Source organism: Tamandua tetradactyla, chromosome 9 (genome assembly GCF_023851605.1).
Source record: "Tamandua tetradactyla isolate mTamTet1 chromosome 9, mTamTet1.pri, whole genome shotgun sequence".
NCBI lineage: Eukaryota > Metazoa > Chordata > Mammalia > Pilosa > Myrmecophagidae > Tamandua > Tamandua tetradactyla.
In genome coordinates, this window is record NC_135335.1 from 12,184,701 (window position 1) to 12,204,268 (window position 19,568).

Here is a 19,568-nt window from a genome sequence, read left to right on the forward strand (position 1 = left end):
ATGGCTGTGCTGAGAATGGCCTGATGAGCAGCGCTGAGATAGTTCCTTGACTCAAGAAGTGTAAAAATGCAGCCTTCAAGAAAGACTGCTGTGTGACTCCTTCCAGGACAGGCTGTGGGCTCTTCTCCGAGGTTGTGCTAGGCCAGATTGTGTGGGTCTTGCCCTCTTTCCTGCCGTCTCTCTCCAGACACTCCTCTGGCTCCCTTGTTTCTCCAAGATCCTTTTTTGATAATGTCCTTTGATGCACAAAAGTCTTTAATTTTGATGACATTCCAATGACCTAGTTTTTCTTTTGTTGTTTGTGCTTTTGGTATAAAGTCTAAGAAGCCATTGTCTATTACAACTGGATACACACCTTTGATGCCAATTCTGGGGGTCACTGTGACCTGTACCCACATCTGTTCAGCAAGTCCAAGTCCAAGTCCACGGCTTGGACAAACCCCTGGTACCTCCTTCCTCACCTCTCTCTGAGGGCCCATTATAACCCTTCACTTTGTCTTCTATGACCTTTTCTTTTTGGCACAGTTTCCTCTGGGGCCACCAGGTCTCAGAACGACATCTTGGTCCTGAAACTTTAGTTTGATTATTTCCTTTGATTCTGGGAGTTTCACAGATCCATGCTAGTTACGCAACTGGGTTTATTTGGGGGGCCACTTAGCGAAGACAGATGAGAAACCCACTAATGCTAAAAATGAAATCCTGTTCATTATTAAACAACAACAAAAATCCACATGATATTAAGTGCCATCTCTCTTCTTGATTTGACTCCATCGTCCAATTACAAGGTCTCTTGAGGCCAATCCATCCTTAGGGCTCCGATTCAGAAGTCTACATCACCCCTCCCTTGGGGACTGTCCACAGTGGCAGGTCAGAGGAAGAGAGGGCATGTGTGGGGTTAGCAGGTGAACTGGCTTTTGGTGGATGAGCAGGACTTTGTGGTCAGGGAAGAAGGGAGATGTGTCCCACGGGGAGGACGCTGTGTGAGGGGAGGTCCAGGCTCCAGCTTGTATGGACCAGAGGAGTGTAAAGTCCCAGAAGGAGCCTGGGATTTCAGGCTGGCTGTTGAGGACCTCGGTGCTATGTTAAGTGCGGGTTTGACCCAAGAAAGCAGGGAGCTGATTGGTTCTGTTCCCGGCATTGCCCAGCCCAAGGGTGATGATTTCCCAGATCCCCGCTGGTGGGCGCTGGGCTTCTAGGTAGGAGGTCTGGAATTTGCCCTCATTCTGGGTGAGACCTCAGCTACCACAACCGCATGTCCCATGACAAGTCTACCACCCCAACCCTTGGGAAAGCTTCAGTGGGTTTCTCGTTTCTCTTAGGTAAGTGGCCCCCTAAATAAAGCTAGTTACTTAACTAGCATGAATCTGTGAGACTCCCCAAAGCAAGGGAAATAATCAAACTAAAATTTCAGGACCAAGATGTGGTTCTTAGACCTGGTGGCCCCAGAGGAAACTGTGCCCCAAAGAGAAGGTCATAAAAGACAAACTGAAGGTCCCATAAAGAGCTCTTTAAGCTTGGGCAGAGGTAGGGTATCTCTCTCCTGCCCAGGAGCCTGCAGAGCTCTCACTTCTCTGACCTACCATGTGGGTCATTTAGGCAGAAAGTTAGACAAGTTTCAGAACTCAGAGCTTCTTCACTTCTGTGACCTGCTCCCTGACACTTTAATCCCCCAGACTGTTGGTTCCTTACCAGAGCCCTCACACTCCCATAGCACAGCTGGGGACCGAGGTTTCTGGCTCCTTGTGGGCAGTCACCTGCTCACCGTGCAAAGACAAATGGTCCTGAGGAAAGATAAACCCTTGGGGTATTAGCGCAATGGCGATGGCAGAGAAGTGGCCAGGCTTCTCCTACCCTCTAACCAATCCCTTTGGCTGGCTGTGCCTGGCACTGTGAGCCCTGACCTCTGAGTGGCTGGAGATTGGCTGGCAGGGTCTGGCTATAGCTGGGGGAGCCGCCAGGGAGCCTGCTTTGAGCCCACACATTCCTTGGGCTACCGCTTGGATGGTTTCTGTAAACACCTTGTGTCTGGCTCTGACCTGGGAGAACGGGGCGTGGGAACGCACCTCTGCCAGAAGCCGCCCGGGTGGGAGGGTACTGAGGGACCTGGAAGCCCCACCTAGCAGGTCTTAGGTCTGCTGGTTTGCAGGTGTGGAGCCAGTGGCCATGGAGGAGGGTGGGGGTGGGGGATGGAATGGGCCAGCAGCAGCCCCCAGCTTCACGTTGCCAGGAGGTTGTTTAGCCCTGGCTCTGTGCCCGGCACATCTTGCCCAGCTGGCAGCTGGGGTGCAGCCTGGGTTGGCATCTGGCATCTGCAAGTCCCAGCACTGCCCAGAAAACAGGTTGGAGGCCTCGAGCGGGCCAGCCTGATCCTGTCCCTCTGGCCGGGCTGCTGGAGGAGGGACTAGTCAGGCCACAAGCGTGGGTCAGCTCACAGGTGGGGCTGTAGGGTGTCCCCTCCCTCCCCACTGGGCACCCAGCTCTGTGGTTCCTTTAGAAATAGCCCCCAAGCTCAACAGATTTTCCCTTGTGGATTTTGGTCTCCTCTCCCATGCGTTGGGGCTGCTTCCCACATTGACCCAGAGCTCACCGGGGAGGAGTCCAGCAACTTTGGGACATTCAGGTCATCTTGTCCACTGGCTTAGATGCCTCGGGCCTATGAGATTTTTTGGGGGGGTGGGTGTGGGTAGGGGGAGCTAAAAAATATGTCTTGCATTTGTTAGCCCCAAAATATAAAAAGAAAATCTCAAAGTTGAAATTAATGAATATTTATCTAAGTAACATTATTTCAACTAGTCAAACTGCAACTGGAATTACATGAAGATGCAATAAAGTTTAAAATGTATGAACCAACACAATCTATTCCTAAGATCAAGATTATTAAGTTTATACAAGCTGCTTCAAAAAGTTTATAGCCAAAATTATATTCAATGTTGGCAGGGGATATATATATATATTTTATTGTATAGCATGACATATATACAAAGCAAAGGGAGGAAAAAGCAATAGTTTTCAAAGCACTCTTCAACAAGTAGTTACAGGACAGATCCCAGAGTTTGTCATGGGCTACCATACCATCATCTCAGATTTTTCCTTTTAGCTGCTCCAGAACATTGGAGGCTAGAAGGAGTTTATATATTTTTTATCATCACAATCAACTTTTTCCCCCTTTTTTTGTGAAAACTAACATATATACAAAAAAGCAATAAATTACAAAGCACATCACAACAATTAGTTGTAGAACAGATTTCACAGTTTGGTATGGATTGCAATTCCACCATTTTAAGTTTTTACTTCTAGCTGCTCTAAGATACTGGAGACTAAAAGAAATATCAATATAATGATCCAGCAAACTCATTTGTTAAACCCTACCTTCTCTGTATAACTCCACCATCACCTTTGATCTTCCTCCCACTCTTTGGGGATATTTGGGCTATGCCCATTCTAACTTTTTCGTGTTGGAAGAAGCTGTCAATAATATGGGGTGGGGAGATGGATCTAGCTGATGATGTTCTGGGGAGGCTGGCCCCTCTGATGCGACCTAGAAACCCATATGGAGGTTGTAGGTTTCTGGAAAGTTACCGTAGTGCACGGTACCTTTGTAGAATCCTATATAACACCCTAGGTTTTCTTTAAAATTGGCTGGAATGGTTTTGCTTGGGGGTTGGCAGGTTATGGTAGGTAGCAATGTCTAACTGAAGCTTGCATAAGAGTGACCTCCAGAGTAGCCTCTTGACTCTATTTGAACTCGCTTAGTCACTGATCCCTTATTTGTTAACTTATATATTTTAATATGCTTGATATGCTGTGGGGTGGGGATAACAAAACTAAGAGGGCCTCACACCTGGATCTCCCAGTACCTGAAGCTCTGACCATAGAACATAGCCAGAGAGAAGAAACACCCCAGCTTCTCTCTTGTCCTGTTTTCTCATTTACTTCCAGGACATTCCTTTAGCCTAACCCAACTGGAGTTCAGCCTGGCAAGGGACCTGGATTTCGTGGTCCTTTAAGGATGGCCCAGAGCTGATCAGGGAGAAGTGGAATGTGGCTGGGAGAGTGGGTGTCAAACGTAGAATAACCAGTGCATGCGACATTATTCTAGACATATGGTTCCATGTCTTGCCTTGCTCACTTAATGCCATGGATAGCTTTCGAAATTTTGGCACCTGTAGGTACATTTGACTTTTTGTTTTTTTGGTCCCCCTTGCAGAATATGCCTTTGTAAGGATGCACTATAATTTAATTTACCAGTACCGTCTCGATGGACGCTTGGCACTTGCTGGCAGTTTTTCTGCCTTTACAAAGCACACAGCATGTAAGGGCCTCCTTCCGCTTTGGGGGATTCTTCCCGTACCAGGGAGGTCCAGATTTAGACAGGCTCCCACTCATCATTTGCACTGACTTTCCCCAGCCCAGAAGCTCTTCAGTTGCAACTGCAGAGGGGTTGTGGGTGATGACATGGCTGGGGTGGGAGGATGGCTGGGTCAGGGTGGGATGCGGTGGAATGAACCATTACAATTCTCCCCAACACTCTCGGTCCTTCTTCCCAGGGCAGGTTGTCATTCGCAGCTCATAGACTAAACCAGGAGCTGCCAGATAGAGAGGGCCTGCAGGGATCTGAGGCCCGTCCAGCATGTGTGTCCCTGTTGCCTGCTCGGGCACCGCCCTTCCCCGTTATGGTGTTGGACAAAGTGACCTGGCTCTTGTCGTGTCTGGAGCCCAAGAGCTTCAGGGGAGGGTGAGGGCACGATTGGACCTGTTAAGGATGGAGGCACTGGGCCCCAGCAGTCGCGACAGAGCTGAAATCATCTGGGGCTGGAGGTGGGAGCTGGGGTTGCGCCTTTCCAAGGCCCGGTGCCCAGAGACCCCAGCAGGTTCTTTTCTCTGGGTTTAGCTCCCTCCGAGGGGGGGTGCGGACACTGAGGTCTATGGACGTCCCTGTTCTGTGGGGTGGAAACTGGTTCCCCTGCATTTTACAGGCTGCCTGCCTGGGGCCTTGGAGCAACAGATTTGGGGGCTGATGGCAGAATGGCCGGATTCACCTGTTGACCTTTCCCAGGGTGCTGGCTCACTTTATTGCCTAATTCTGCAAGTCTTTTGTTCTGCAGCTGAGTCATCCACCTTCAGCCCTCCGTACCCTGGCTGCTGCCTTCTCCAGCCTTCCCTTCCCTGGGCTTGTTCCCACTCGTAGGTTTGGCAGGTTCACGGCTGGGGCCCCTCACGCCCCCACCCAGCCTGAATCCTCAAGGCAGGTGGCGAGGCCCGGCTCACAGCCATCGAGGGGCAGGGGAGGGGGGTGATGAGCAGATGTGGGGGCGGGGCCAGCCCGGCTGCTTGGTGGCTGAGCTCCCTGCAGGGCTGCAGCTGCTTCGCTTGCACAAGGAGTGGGTAGAGGGGGCAATTGCTGGGCAATTTCTGGCTGTATCAGTTGAGGCCCGAGGTGTCTCCCTGCCAAGGGGCCTTGGGCACCTCCGGCCTTGCTTCACCAGCGAAGGGCCTGACACCCCAGCCTGGACACTGGGTCACTTTTTCTTAAATATTTTTATTGATAATTTCTTAACATACAAACATTCCATACTTGGGGCGCCATCAGTGGCTCACAAGATCATCACATAGTTGTGTTTTTACCACCCTGATAATTTTTTAGAACATTTGCATCCATCCAGAAAAAAAGGAATAAGAAAGGAAAAAGAAAAAACTCATGCATCCCATATCCCTTACTGCTCCCTCTCAAGGACCACTAGTATTTCCACCTATCCAATTTAATTTAACCTTTGTTCACCCTATTATTTATTTATTTATTATCCATATTTTTTACTCATCTGTCCATACCCTGGATGAAAGGAGCCTCAGACAAAAGGTTTTCACAATCCCACAGTCACATTGTAAAAGCTATATAGTTGTGTAGTCATCTTCAAGAATCAAGGCTACTGGAACACAGCTCTATAGTTTCAGGCACTTCTCTCCAGCCACTTCAATATACCATAAACTAAAAAAGAGATAGCTACATAACGAATAAGAATAACCTCCAGGATAACCTCTTGACTCTGTTTGAAATCTCTCAGCTGCTGACACTTTCTTTTGCCTCATCTATCTCTTCCCCCTTTTGGTCCAGAAAGCTTTCTCAATCCCTTGATGCCAGGTCCTGGTTTATCTTGGGATTTGTGTCCCACGTTGCCAGGGAGGTTTGCACCCTTGGGAGCTATGTCCCACGTGGGGGTGGGAGGGAGGGCTGTGAGTTTATTTATTGCATCGGATTAGAAAGAGAGGCCACATCTGAGCAACAAAAGAGGTGCTCTGGGGGTAACTCTTAAGCCTAATTCTAAGTAGGCTTAGGCTATCTGTTGCAGGAATGTTTCATAGGGGCGAACCCCAAGACCGAGGGCTTGGCCTATTGATTTGATTGCCCCCACTGGGCTAAATATTTCCTCCTTTCTCCCCAGTCCCCCAAGGATACTTTGCAAATATTTTATTCACTGTCCAAATTACTCTGGGATATATCGGGGCATCACACTAACCTGGACAAACCAATAAAATCTCATACCCTATTCAAGATTCCATGTACTTATGGCGTTCCACTAAACTGACCATACAAGTTAAATTAGGAAATGCACTACCCAAAATATAAATTTTGCAGCAAATAAATATCTCTCCCTTTGGACTCACACAAAAGTTGGCGTTTTAAAATATGGACAATATCATCCTTTACCCTGTATTCTGATTTACCTTGATCCTATCCAGATCAGCTTCATTCATATCTCTACTCGAAGTCAGATCCCTTTTCAGCTTTTTAAACAGTTCCTGTATGGAGTATTGTTGGCTTTCATAGCTTCAGAGCTCTAACTCTGAGTCTCAGGTGTCATATAAATACCCAAAGTTTCTGGGAATGACCAGGTTATAAACAAACAGCTCAGTATCTCAGAATTTAGAAATTACAGTTACAACTCCTGAATATATCTAACAGCTTATAATCTATGTAGGACCCTGTACAATCAGCCCCAACCTGATACCCCATGTTCTCCACTTCAGCTCACTGAGTTTTTATATATTAGTTAGCCCATAGGAGCGAGAGATGATGATATTTGTCTTTTTGTTTCTGACATTTCATTCAACATACAGTCCTTAAGATTCATTCACCCAGTTACATGCCTCACAACTTCATTCCTTCTTGAGGCCACTCAGTAGTCCATTGCATGTATACACCACAGTTCCCCTTTCCATTCCTCAGTCGTTGTACCCTTAGGCCACCTCCATCCATTGTGGATTGTAAACACCTCCGCCATAAACGCCACTGTGGAAATGTCCATTCATGTGCCCACACTCAGGGCTTCCAGGTATATACTGAGCAATGGGGTTGCAAGATCAAACAGCAAACCCACCCCTAACCTCCTGTGGAACCACCCCACTCCCTCCTAGGGGCTGCTGCACCTTTCATTTCCTTACTGACAGTGAATAGGTACATCTCTTTCTCCGCATTTTTTCTAGCACTTATTTCTCTCCGTTCATTTTTTTATTTTTTATTTTTTGGCATGGGCAGGCACCGGGAATTGAACCCGGGTCTCCGGCATGGCAGGTGAGAACTCTGCCACTGAGCCACCATCTCCCCGCCCTCTGTTCATTTTTAAACAGCTTTATCCACACATCGTACAATCCAACCTAAGTGTATAGACATGTGTTCACTACCATAATCTATCGGAAGACATTTCCTTTTCTTCCACAAAGAATCCATATCCCTTTCCCATGCCCCCTACCTGTTGACATTTAGTTTTGACTTAATGCCTTTGTTATATTCAGTGGAAACATATTACAATGTTACTGTTGACTGTAGACCCTAGTTTCACTGATTGTGTTTTTTCCCATATACCATCTTTCTTGATATTTTCAATATCTTGCAATATTGACATTCATTTGTTCTCCTTCATGCAAAAACGTTTATTTTATTTGTACATTTAATCACCATCATTGTCAGTGTTTATCCTTCATCTTTCCTTTTGATTTCATGTGTGCCTCCAGCCCTTCTCCTATCATACTCACACTCAGCTTCATTCATTCTTATTTTATTGTTCTACAATCAGGAAATATTGTGCTATATATTTCTGCATTTTTACAATCAGTCCTGTTGCAAAATCTGTATCCCTTCTGCACCAATTGCCCAATCTCTACCCTATTTCTATCCCCTCATAATCTGTGTTCTTTTTTTTTTTTTTCTTTTACATGGGAAGGCACCGGGAATCAAACCCGGGTCCTCGGGCATGGCAGGCAAGTGTCCTTGCCTGCTGAGCCACCGTGGCTCGCCCCATAATCTGTGTTCTTAACTGAAATTTTCCAAGTTCACTCATTTATGTTAGTTCATATTATTGAGACTGTACAGTATTTGTCCTTTTGTTTCTGGCTAATCTCACTCAGCATAAAGTCTTCAAGGTTCAGCCACATTGTTAAGTGTTTCATGACTTTATTCTATCTTACAGCTTTGTAATATTCAATCATATGTGTATACCACGGCTTGTTTAGCTACTCATCCGTTGATGGAATTTGGGCTATTTCCATCTCTTGGAAATCATAAATAATCCTGCTATAAACATTGGTGTGCAAATGTCCATTTGTGTCCTTGCCCTCGGATCCTGTGAATATATAGCTAGTAATGGGGTTGCCAGATCATGTGGCAATTCTGTGCTTAGCTTCTTAAGGAAATGCCAAACTGCCTTCCACAGCAGTTGTACCATTTGACATTCCCACCAACGCTGAATAAGTGTGCCTCTTTCTCCACATCCTCTCCAGCACTTGCATTTTCTGTTTTATTGATAATGGCCATTCTGGTGGGTGTGAGATGATATCTCATTGTGGTTTTGATTTGCATTTCAACACTGGGTCACTCTTGGTTCATCAACATATACTGGGTAACTCAGGGTCCTCAAAGGCAGGTGGTCACAAAATAAGATAGGACTTCCCTTATTTATTTAACTAAATTTAATTTCAATCTCAAGCCTTCATTCTGCCAAAGGAATGGAAACTTCATCTGGTCATCTTGGGAATCTCCCTGACTTCTAGGGGTCAGGTGTGGAGTTCAAGGTGTTGGCAGGACTTGTGTTGCTGAGGACATGTGGTGGTTGATGTCACTGGCCACCAGTCTATCCCTTGCCATACTGGCCATTGGTCCATGCAATTTGCTCCTGAGCCATCCTCAGCCCTTTAGCTCACTGGCTTTTTCTGCCATTTTAGAGCCATTCCTGGGTGCACAGGAATCCTGCCACCTGCTCCCAAGCTGTATAGGGGGCCTGGAGACTCTGCCGTGAGACCATCTGGAGTTCTCTGCCTCGACCTGTCACACTCCCATTTTTACTTTTGTGTGTGCATTGGGGCGGGTGTATGTGTGTGTGTGTGTGTGTGTGTGTGTGTGGTTTTGCCTCTGCTCTCAGAGTCTTCAAGCCCATCTGGACGACTGCCACCTCTCTAAAGAGTGGCCTTTCCAGTGGCTTACCTGGAGGACTTGACACCTGGAATGGATCATTTTTTTTTTTTACTTAAAAATTTTTTTTTCTTACTGAGAAATATCCACACATGTAGAGTCCAACCATATTATGAAATCAGTGGCTCATGATATCATCACATAGTTGTGTATTCTTCACCATAATCATTTTTAGAACATTTGTATCACTCCAGAAGAAAAGATAAAAAGAAAAAGAAAAAAAAGAACTCATATAGCCTATACCCTTACCCCTTCCCTCTAATTGATCCCAGTATTTCAACTCTATGCAATTTTTACCTTTTATCCCCCGTTATGTATTTATTTTTACCCTTATTATGATTATTTTTTACTCATCTGTTCATACCCTGGATAAAAGGAGCATCAGAGGGGCAGATCATTTTTTAACACCCCCTCCCTCACTCTAGACAACAAAATTATTCTCAATCAGGAGGTAAAATGAATAAGAATACAGGACAGACAAACTCTGGAAATAAACTCACAACGCTTCCCTGCTACATGAGACATGACTCCCAGGAGTGTAAGTCTACCTAGTAATGTGGGACATGACTCTCAGGGAAGAGCCTGACCCTGGCATCATGGGAACGACAATGTCTTCCTGACTGAAAGGGGAAAAAGAAAGGAAACACAATAAAGTTTCTGTGGCTAAGAGATTTCAAATAGAGGTGAGAGGTCAGTCTGGGAGTTACTCTTATGCAAGCGTCAGCCAGATACTGCAAATTGCGACAGTATGCCAAGCCCCAGCCAACAGTATTCCTGAAAATCCTGAAGAATACTCTGGGCTCTAAGACTCTATAGCTGTTTTACTTAAGAAGTTTATTTTTCAGAAACTTGAGGCCTCCAGATTGTTCCTATGCCAGATAAGCCCTGAAACCCAGAGGTACCAGTCTGTCCAAGAACATCAACCAGTTTTATTCCTCTACCCCATAAAGTCAAAACCCCTTTCCAGCACGAAGGTGTTAAAATAGGCGTTGCCCAAATATCTCTGATGACTGAGAGAATGAGCAACTGAGAGGTGGGAGGATTAGGATTTAACAATGATTATGACTCCTGCCTCATTATATAGATATTTCTTTTCAGTTCTAGTGTGTTAGAATAGCCAGAAGGAAATACCTGAAATTGTTGAACTGTAATCCAGTAGCCTTGATCTTTGCTGATGATTGCATAACTATATAGCTTTCACCTTGTGACCTTGTGATCCTTAAAACCTTGTGACTGACACTCTCTGCATTCAGTATAAGGATAGATGAGTAAAAAAATAAAGACATGCATGAAAAAAAAATAGGTTGGGAATATGGGGAAAAATACCCCTATGTAAACTATGAACAATAGTTAATAGTACTATTTTAATAATCTTTCATCAATTGTAACAGATGTAACTACTGTTAGTAGATGTAACTACTGTTAAAAAATGGTAAAATTACAAAAAAAGTGCTATCAGTTGTAATAAATTTTTCACACCAATGCAAGTGTGTTGTATGGGGGTCCTGTATTTTATGCATTATTGTTCTATGAATCCACAACTTCTCTAATAAAAATTTAAAAAATGTAATAATAATAGTACAGGTCAGAAAAGAAATGCAGACCTTGAACATTTTCATTTATTTATTCATTTATTCAGAAGAACCTTTTTAAATTGAGCTTTAGATATATAAACATGAAATCATGCCAGTAGAAAAGCTAAGAATTACAGCACTCAAGCAAACACACGTACTTTCAATTCCCACAAAACACAGCTAGTTAGGGAATAGTGTATATATTTACCTAATCGAATTTTGGTCCTTCGGCTACAGCTTAACGTAATAATATTTTATGTCAATACTTAAATATAAACAGAATTTTTACGTAGGTAATTACAAATAATCAATACTGGGATTTTTTTAGTTTATTTTAAAATTTTTATTTATTTGTTTGTTTTTTAATATTTTTAATGATGTATCTTCACACACTATACAGTCCCTACATAGTGTACACTCAGTAGCTCACAATATCATCACATAGTTGTGTATTCATCACAATGATCATTTTTTTAGAACATTTGTATCACTCCAGAAAAAGAAATAAAAAGAAAAAAGAAAAATTTCATATATCCCATACCCTTTACACCTTTCTCTCATTGACCACTATTATTTCCATCGACCCACTTTATTTTACCCCTTATCCCCACTATTATTTATTTATTTTTTAATCCATATTTTTAACTCATTTGTCCATACCCTGGATAAAAGGAGCATCAGACACAAGGTTTTCACAATCACACAATCACATTGTAAAAGCTATGTAGTTATAAAGTCATCTTCAAGAATCAAGGCTACTGAAACCCTGCTCAACAGTTTCAGGTACTTCCCTGCAGCCACTCCAATACACCATAAATTAAAAAGGGATATCTATATAATGCATAAGAATAACCTCCAGGATAACTTCTAGACGCTGAAATTTCTCAGCCACTGAAATTTTATTTTGTCTCATTTTTCTCTTCCCCCTTTTGGTCAAGAAGTCTTTCTTAATCTGTTGATGGTGGGTCCCAGCTCATCCTGGAAGTTCTGTTCCACGTTGCCAGGGAGATTTACACCCTGGAGAGTCATGTCCCATGCAGGGGGAGCGGACAGTGAGTTCACATGTCCAGTTGGCTTAGAGAGAGAGGCCACGTCTGAGCAACAAAAGAGGTTCTCTGGGGGTGACCTGTAGGCCTAATTTTAAGTAGACTTAGCCTGTCCTTTGCAGGAATAAATTTCATAAACTCCCAAGATTGAGGGTTGGGCCTACTGATTTGGTTGTCCCCACTTCTTGCAAGAATACCAGAAATTCTCCAAATGGGGAGGCTAAATATTTCCTTCTTTCTCCCCAGTTCCCCAAGGGGACTTTACAAATACTTTACTCACTGCCCAAATTACTCTGGGATGCATTGGGCATCACACTAACCTGGACAAACCAACAAAACCTCACACCCTATTCAAGATTCCATGTACTTATGGTGTTCAACTAGACTGACCATAAAAGTTAAGTTAGATACTGTGCTGCCCAAAATACAAATTTTGTACCAAATAGATATCTCCCCCTTTGGTCTCACATAGAAGTTGAAGTTTTAAAATATGGATGATATCATCCTTACCCTGTATTCTGTTCTACCTCAGTCTTATCCAAATCAGCTTCCTTCATATCTCTAGTTGAAATCTGATCCCTTTTCTCAACTTTTTAATCAGTTCCTGTACGGGGTACTGCTGAATTTCATAGCTTCAGAGCTCTAACTCTGAGTTTCAGGTGTCACATAAATACCCAAAGTTTCTGGGAACAGTCAGGTTATATACAAGTAGTTTATTATTTCAGAATTTAGAAATAGCATTTACTGGGATTTTTATAAAACTGAAAGAACTTCAGAAGGTAAAATTTAGGCAGCTATTATATTGCGCTGTTGTGGTACCATCTTATTTTCATGACAAGCAATTTAGTTTTAAAATAAACAACTGACTAGTAAAAAGGGACACATTTCAATTTTAAAGCTATTGAAATTGAATAAAGGGTTTCGTAGATGATATCTTAGTCGAGGTGCTCTGGAGAATTAGAACCAACAGGAGAGATATCTAAATATGCGATTTATAAGGTGTCTCATGCAACTGTGGAAATGGAAGAGTCCAAAATCCAAACTGGCAGCTCCCATGAAGGGTCTGGACAAACTCCATAAGAGAGGCTCACCGGCTGAAGAAGCAGTGAAAGAGTCTCTCCTCTCCCTTAAACAAAACAAAACAAAACCTTCAGCTGATTGGATTATCTTGTTCTGGGACACACGTCTTAATTGATTGCAGAAATAACCAGCCATAGTTACAATCAACTGCTTTAATACACCAGCCTTCTGGTTTATCAACCAGCCATGAAATATTCTTGCAGCAGCGGTGAGGCCAGTGCTTGCTTGACCAGACAAACTGGGCATAATCATTTGGCCAAGTTGACACCAGATTCTAACCATCACAGCTGAGCTAAAATTTTTACTTGCCAATCACAAGTTTCGTTCCAGGTTCCAAACACCTAGAAGTTTGCACTCTGTCACTCTTGAATTTCAAACCCAAATGGAAACTTCAAGTGTTCACATAGAAGTGAAAGAATCAAGGTACATCAGCTCCCTATATCTTGGTCTTTTCAATCTTGGCACTGTAGTGTTTTTTTATTTATTTATTTTTCTGATATTTTAAATACATTTATTACTCCCCTGAAGGGGTGCACTGTTCCTGAAGTCGATGCATGGAATGGACGGAGCAACCTCCTATTCCATCTCCCAGTTCCAATAATCAATTTCATATATTGTCCTTGGATAGAGGGTGTATCACATATTAAACTGATAAGAACAGATACTACACTTGATCTTAGCCCAAAGGCTGAGAAGCGATGTAGTGTTTATTTTGAACCTACTATTTATATGCAGGAATTTGTTGCACACAAGGGTTGGAGATAAGAACTGAAGCCCGAAGCCAGCTCTGAGCCCTCATGAAACTACCCTTGAAGTGAATATGTTGGAGACCCACTGTATAACAGAGAGTTCTTCAAAATAGCTTTCCTGTAGAAGACAATGCTACTTAAGGGATAAGTGAGAAACCAGTGCAAATTTGGAGCTTCCATATAGAATATAAAAACTCATCAGTCACCGCAGCTAGTATTCAGAACTTAGAGTGCGGGGAAATTTTCAGGGAGGAGCATTTTATCACTGGCATGATTTAGGATTGCTAATGCATGGTTATCCTAAAAAGCATACTGGCTTTTAGTGAGTCTCAGCATTGTTTTGCAATTCCCTGCAGACAGCCAGCCCTGGAGAAGACACGCCTGTCACGGATCTCCAGCAGGGAGCACCAACTCTTAGCAAGGCTTGCTCTTAGCTTCCCTTTTCTAGTCGGGGAGTGCAGTGGGGGCTTTGGAAACCTGGGTCTTAGAATGAGTGTCTGGCTATCTTTCCATCCCTCTGAGGGCCTGGGCTTTGGAAATGTAAACTCCAGGTAGTCCTTCTCCTTTCTCTGCCTTCTGCTGTCACAGCTCTTCCCTGAGGCCACCTTGACTGCTCCAATCAGGGAAAGAGACAAGAGGAAAGGAAAATATGAGGACAAAAAACATCCCACTACAATGGACGGCTCAGAAGGACACCTTCCTGCTTGTCCTTCCCCCTCGGCGGGGGTGGGGAGAGCTGGGGAGGACCATGGCTACTGCACCAGCTGTGGTGGTGGGTCCCCAAGTGAGGTCCCTGGCCATCTCATCAGCCCAAGACAGAGCGGAGGAGGCTGAGCTGCCCCGGGCTCTGGCTTCTTTGATCTCTGGATGGTTCTTGGCAGCTGTCTCTGGCTTGCTCCAGATCCAGACTCTGGAGAACCTCAGACTAGAATCTATGCCTAGACCCTGCGGAGACTGCAGGGAACAGTGTTTACTGGGGGAGGAACGTCAGGCCTGGGAGAGGAGCTGTGGGGTCTCCCAGGCTGCACAGAAAGCTGGAGGCAGAGGTGGGACTTGAACCCGGTCCCCCAATGCTTAGTCCAGGGCCTTCCCCTGATGCTCTGAGCTGCAGAGGATGGCTCTGTCCCTTTGCTTACTGCTCATTTCTAATCGCGCCCAGCATCTTATGGGCAAACAGTTCTCGGTGCCTTAGGGAGCCCTGGGGTTTGTAAAAATGCTGAAAAACAACCACTGCTGGCAGTAATTGACTCTCCTCTGAAGTCACTGGTGGGTCTTTAGGTGGATTCAGAATGCCAGGAATGATGACTTCAGAGAACATTCATTGCTCGGTGCCAGAGGCTGGGAGATAGAGACTCATTAGGTCAGGCAAGGACAACAGATAGTTTGTCCTATCATGGCCCAGGATGGCTTGGGCCAGGTTTGTGGCTGGCCTGGGGGTATCCTCTGGGGTCCCCAAGGGACCGAAAGTGTGAGGGGCTGCATCCTTGGGGCTCTGGCTCTCCATGGGGTACACACCCAAGGTCAAGGCTGCTGAAGTCCATTCTCCCCACAGCAGGCAGACTGATCTTCTGGAAATGTAGATCCAATCACGTTCCTTCTCAGTGGAGACCCTTTTTGGTATCCCACAACCCTTGGAATGAAATCCAAAATCTCACCCAGACCAGCAGGCCCTGCAGGGTCTGTCCCCCGCATCTCTCCATGCCTCCCCCCCACCAACTTCTGTCCAATCCCTCTTGAGCCATTTCCCACTCATTCATTGGGCTGCAGCCCACTGGTCCCTGACCTCCAGGGGTCACCAAGCAGGCCCCAACTCCAAGCCTTCCCTTGCTTGTCCTCTGTCTAGATGCTCCACCCAGATTATTTCCTGATGGTACGTGTTGGTCTCTTCACTGAGGGGTTGCCTTGTATAATTCTTCCATGACCACCATGGCCCCCTTCCCCACCCCATCTCCAGCCTGGTGACCATCTTTCACTTCTTCAGGCCATGGGGCCCTGTTTATACATTTACTTTATCTGCCTCCCCAGGAAAAGGTGTGCTCATCTCATCTTTGCTTCTCTAAGGCCCAGCGCACAGTAGGTGCTCAAGCAATGACTGTTGAGAAAGTCTCTTGTCCTCCAGCCTCGAGCCTCCTCTCTAACCTCACTGCCGGCTGTTCTGGGAGAGGCTTGGTGGAGAGGACAAGTGCGGCAGTTGGAACAGGGCCTGGCACACACGAAATACTCAGGACCAGCTGTGACAGTGCCCGGTCCTCATTCCACTCCTGGGCTGGCCATTTACCGAAGCACGCTCAGTTCTCTTGCCTCCATGCCTCTAGCCTACCGCTCCCTCCCAACCCCACCTCCACCTGCTGAAATCCCTGTGCCTTTAGACCCAGCTTGAAGGACACCTTGAGGGAGAATAGTTCCCTAATGGCAACAACCGTGAAGTAGACCAGGCGCTGTGCTGACCCTCCTTGTTTAACCTTGAGACAACCCTTTGTGGGAGGTGCTATTCCCGTCTCCATCTTAAAGATGAAGGTCAGAGAGTTGCCAAGATCTCCCGGTCAGAAGAACTGGGAATTAGACCCCGGCAGTCAGGGTCCACACCCACGGTGGTCCGCAGTCCCCTCCACACCTTCCCCCTCGCTTGCAGAGCTGGTGTAACTCAGAAATTAGGGGTTAAGGGCTGATTTTGATGACCGGATCATATTCTTTTTTTGCTTCCGGGTCTATTGGAGTAGACAGAGGGAAATAACTGAAATCCCTAATCTGTAATTCAGCTGCCGTGATATCTGAAATGATTGTAAAAGCCCTTCTCTTGTGCCGTTGTGACAGTAAGAGCTGTTGCTTCCTTTATTTAGTCATTTCCTTGTAGGGCAGAGGCCCTAATGCTAAGGAAGTCAGCCATTAACTAGCCTCAGCCCTGGAGATTTGTAAATCCTATCAGCTAGTGTGCTGGTGTGAAGGGATATATGGACCCTAGAAAAGCCATGTTTTAATCAAAATTCCATTTCATAAAGGCAGAATAATCCCTATTCAATACTGTATGTTTGAAACTGTAATCAGATCATCTCTCTGGAGATGTGATGTAATCAAGAGTGGTTGTTAAAGTGGATTAGGTAGAGGCATGTCTTCACCCATTTGGATGGGTCTTGGTTAGCTTCCGGAGTCGTATAAAAGAGGAAATATTTTGGAGAAAGAAGGATATTCAGAGAGAGCAGAGAACAATGCAACCACGAGAAGCAGAGTCCATCAGCCAGTGACCTTTGGAGATGAAGGAAAATGCCTCCCAGGAAGCTTCATGAAGCAGGAAGCCAGGAGAAGAAGCCAGCAGATGATGCCGTGTTCACCATGTGCCCTTCCAGAGGAGAGAGGAACCCTGACCGTGTTCACCATGTGCCCTTCCACTTGAGAAAGAAACCATGAACTTTATCAGCCTTCTTGAATCAAGGTATCTTTCCCTGGATGCCTGTGATCGGACATTTCTATAGACTTGTTTTAACTGGGACATTTTCTCGGCCTTAGAACTGTAAACTAGCAGCTTATTAAAGTCCCTTTTTAAAAAGTCATCCCGTTTCTGGTGTATTACATACAGCTAGATTCTGCTATCGAAAGATAACTTGTCTCCCTTCCTTTTGGCTTACACTTTAGTACTGAAGTGATGGCTCTGCCTCTCCTCCTTTCAGTTTATGCTCTCCTACTGAAATGATAATGGTAACACGCTCTCCTTTTCTACTTTGAACTTGCTATCTGAAATGACCTCTTCTCCCCTTTCTAAAATCCTTAAAAACCTGGAAGCCCCTAAATTTGAGGGGACAAATTTTGGGCCTCTAGACCAACTGCTGTCTACTACTCACCTATTAATAATCTTTCTCTCTTTGAAACCCTGGGTATCTCAGGAATTGGTTATTGAGCGTGTTGGCAAAAGAATCCCCACCCTTTGTCCAGTATCGCTGGTTCCTGGTGTCTGCCTTGACTTGGGGTGGTCCCATTTCTTGTTTCCATTTTCACCTGGGTCCCCCTCCTTGGGCCTGGGGCTCAGCACTCCTTGAGTATGCTGTTGAGTCTCACCCACCACTGCTGGAGGGAATTGAATTCTGGCCCCTCTTCCGTCCACCCCAAGCACCTGCCCTTTGGATTCCCTAATGGCCAAGGCCATGTCCCACCCTGAACTCCTTATCCCTCCATAGTCTAAGCAGTGCCAAGCATATGGGTATTTAGAGCCATTTACCCTCATTGCCTCAGTGGTTTCATCTATACATTGGGGCTAATGAGGGCCACCAGCCCCCATGTCAGGGGGGCTCTCAGAGTTCATTCTGTGATGAAAGTCAAAGCGTCCCAGAGGGTCTGTGGTGGCAAATAAACCCTGCATGGAGCTGTTAGGGTGGAGAGGAGTGTTGCGGGGAAGGGGCCATAGGGGGCTGGGCCCAGGGGCTTGGTGCTGCCTCAAGGATCTCACAAGCGTATGAGAAGACAGATGGGCAGGGAAGTCTCCCAGGAACTGTTCAGAGGAGGGAAAGGCTTCTGAGAAGGTCACAGAGAGGCTTCCTGGAGGAGGTGTCTTTGAGCTGGGGCTGGTAGGAGCTGAGCTAGGCCTTGCAGGAAGTGGCAAGATCAGAGCAGGCAGGGGCCTCCACCCACTGTTCTTCATGGAGCTCATATTTGTTAAAGCCCTGCCTCGTGCCAGGCCCGGTGCTGATACTGGGGACATGGTCTAGTGTAGGAGACAGATGCCAATTGCGAAGGTGACAATTCCACCAAGAAATGATTCAAGGACTTTAGAGGGATCACCAGGTCCAGGAAGTCAGAGGACATGTCCCTGGAGTGAGTACTGTGAGATCAGCAGGCATTGACTGGTAAAGAGGGGAGGAAAAAGTACTTTGGGCAGAAGGAACAGCCTGTGCGAAGCTGCTGGCCTGGGAGGAGCCGGGTGCATGTGAATGGCCAGAGCTGAGACTTAGAGGCGTTTGGTGCTAGAAGAGGCCTGAGGCCTCAGGGCAGGCAGGGGCCACTCCACAGAGCTGTGGGTGCCAAAGGGGCATTCGAGTTTAACATGGCAGGTCCCAGGCTACCACAAAAGGTATCAGAGTAGGAGGCAGGGGGCAGGCTCCTCACAGAGGGTGGAGCAGGAGGTGGATGAGGGCAGAGGGCAAGGAAAGGAGGGTGTCATTCAATGATGGGTGAACGAAGGAAAATGGGGTTTGTTGGGGGTAGGAGGGGGCATGGGCAGGACGGGGCATGGTCAGGCCCAGTTGCGGCCAGTTCAATTCACTGAGTCTTCTCGGAGCTCTGCACGTCTTGAGCTCTTCCAGGCAAGCGCTGTGCTGGAGGGTGGGTTGGGACTGGGGTGGAGTTTGGCTTCATTTTTATTTCTACCTTGTGGTCAAGAGAGCTCCTTTCTGTCCATGCTGTTACGTTTGTTACATGAATGTGAACTCCCACTGCCCATCTGGGCTCATGACCTTGGGTTCAGAGGGGGCACCCCCCCACCCCTTCTAGCCCTGTCTGAACCTGGCTGTGCCAGCAGCCCCCCGGGTCTTCCATATCATCTTGGCCTGGACAGTCAGCTAGAGAAATGGCCCCCAGGGTTTGTGCGCTCCTATTCCCTCCCGTTCTGTCCTCAGCAACTAGCCGCCCTCATCCCAGCTCCACCTTGCTCCCCGATTCTCATGGAACC

At 46.0% G+C, this 19,568-nt stretch overlaps 1 pseudogene; it reads right to left on the reverse strand.

Annotated features, from left to right (window-relative positions):
* Positions 1–13,688: 13,688 nt before the first annotated feature.
* LOC143647529 (U2 spliceosomal RNA) lies at positions 13,689–13,863 on the reverse strand (annotated as a pseudogene).
* Between the last annotated feature and the right edge of the window lie 5,705 nt (positions 13,864–19,568).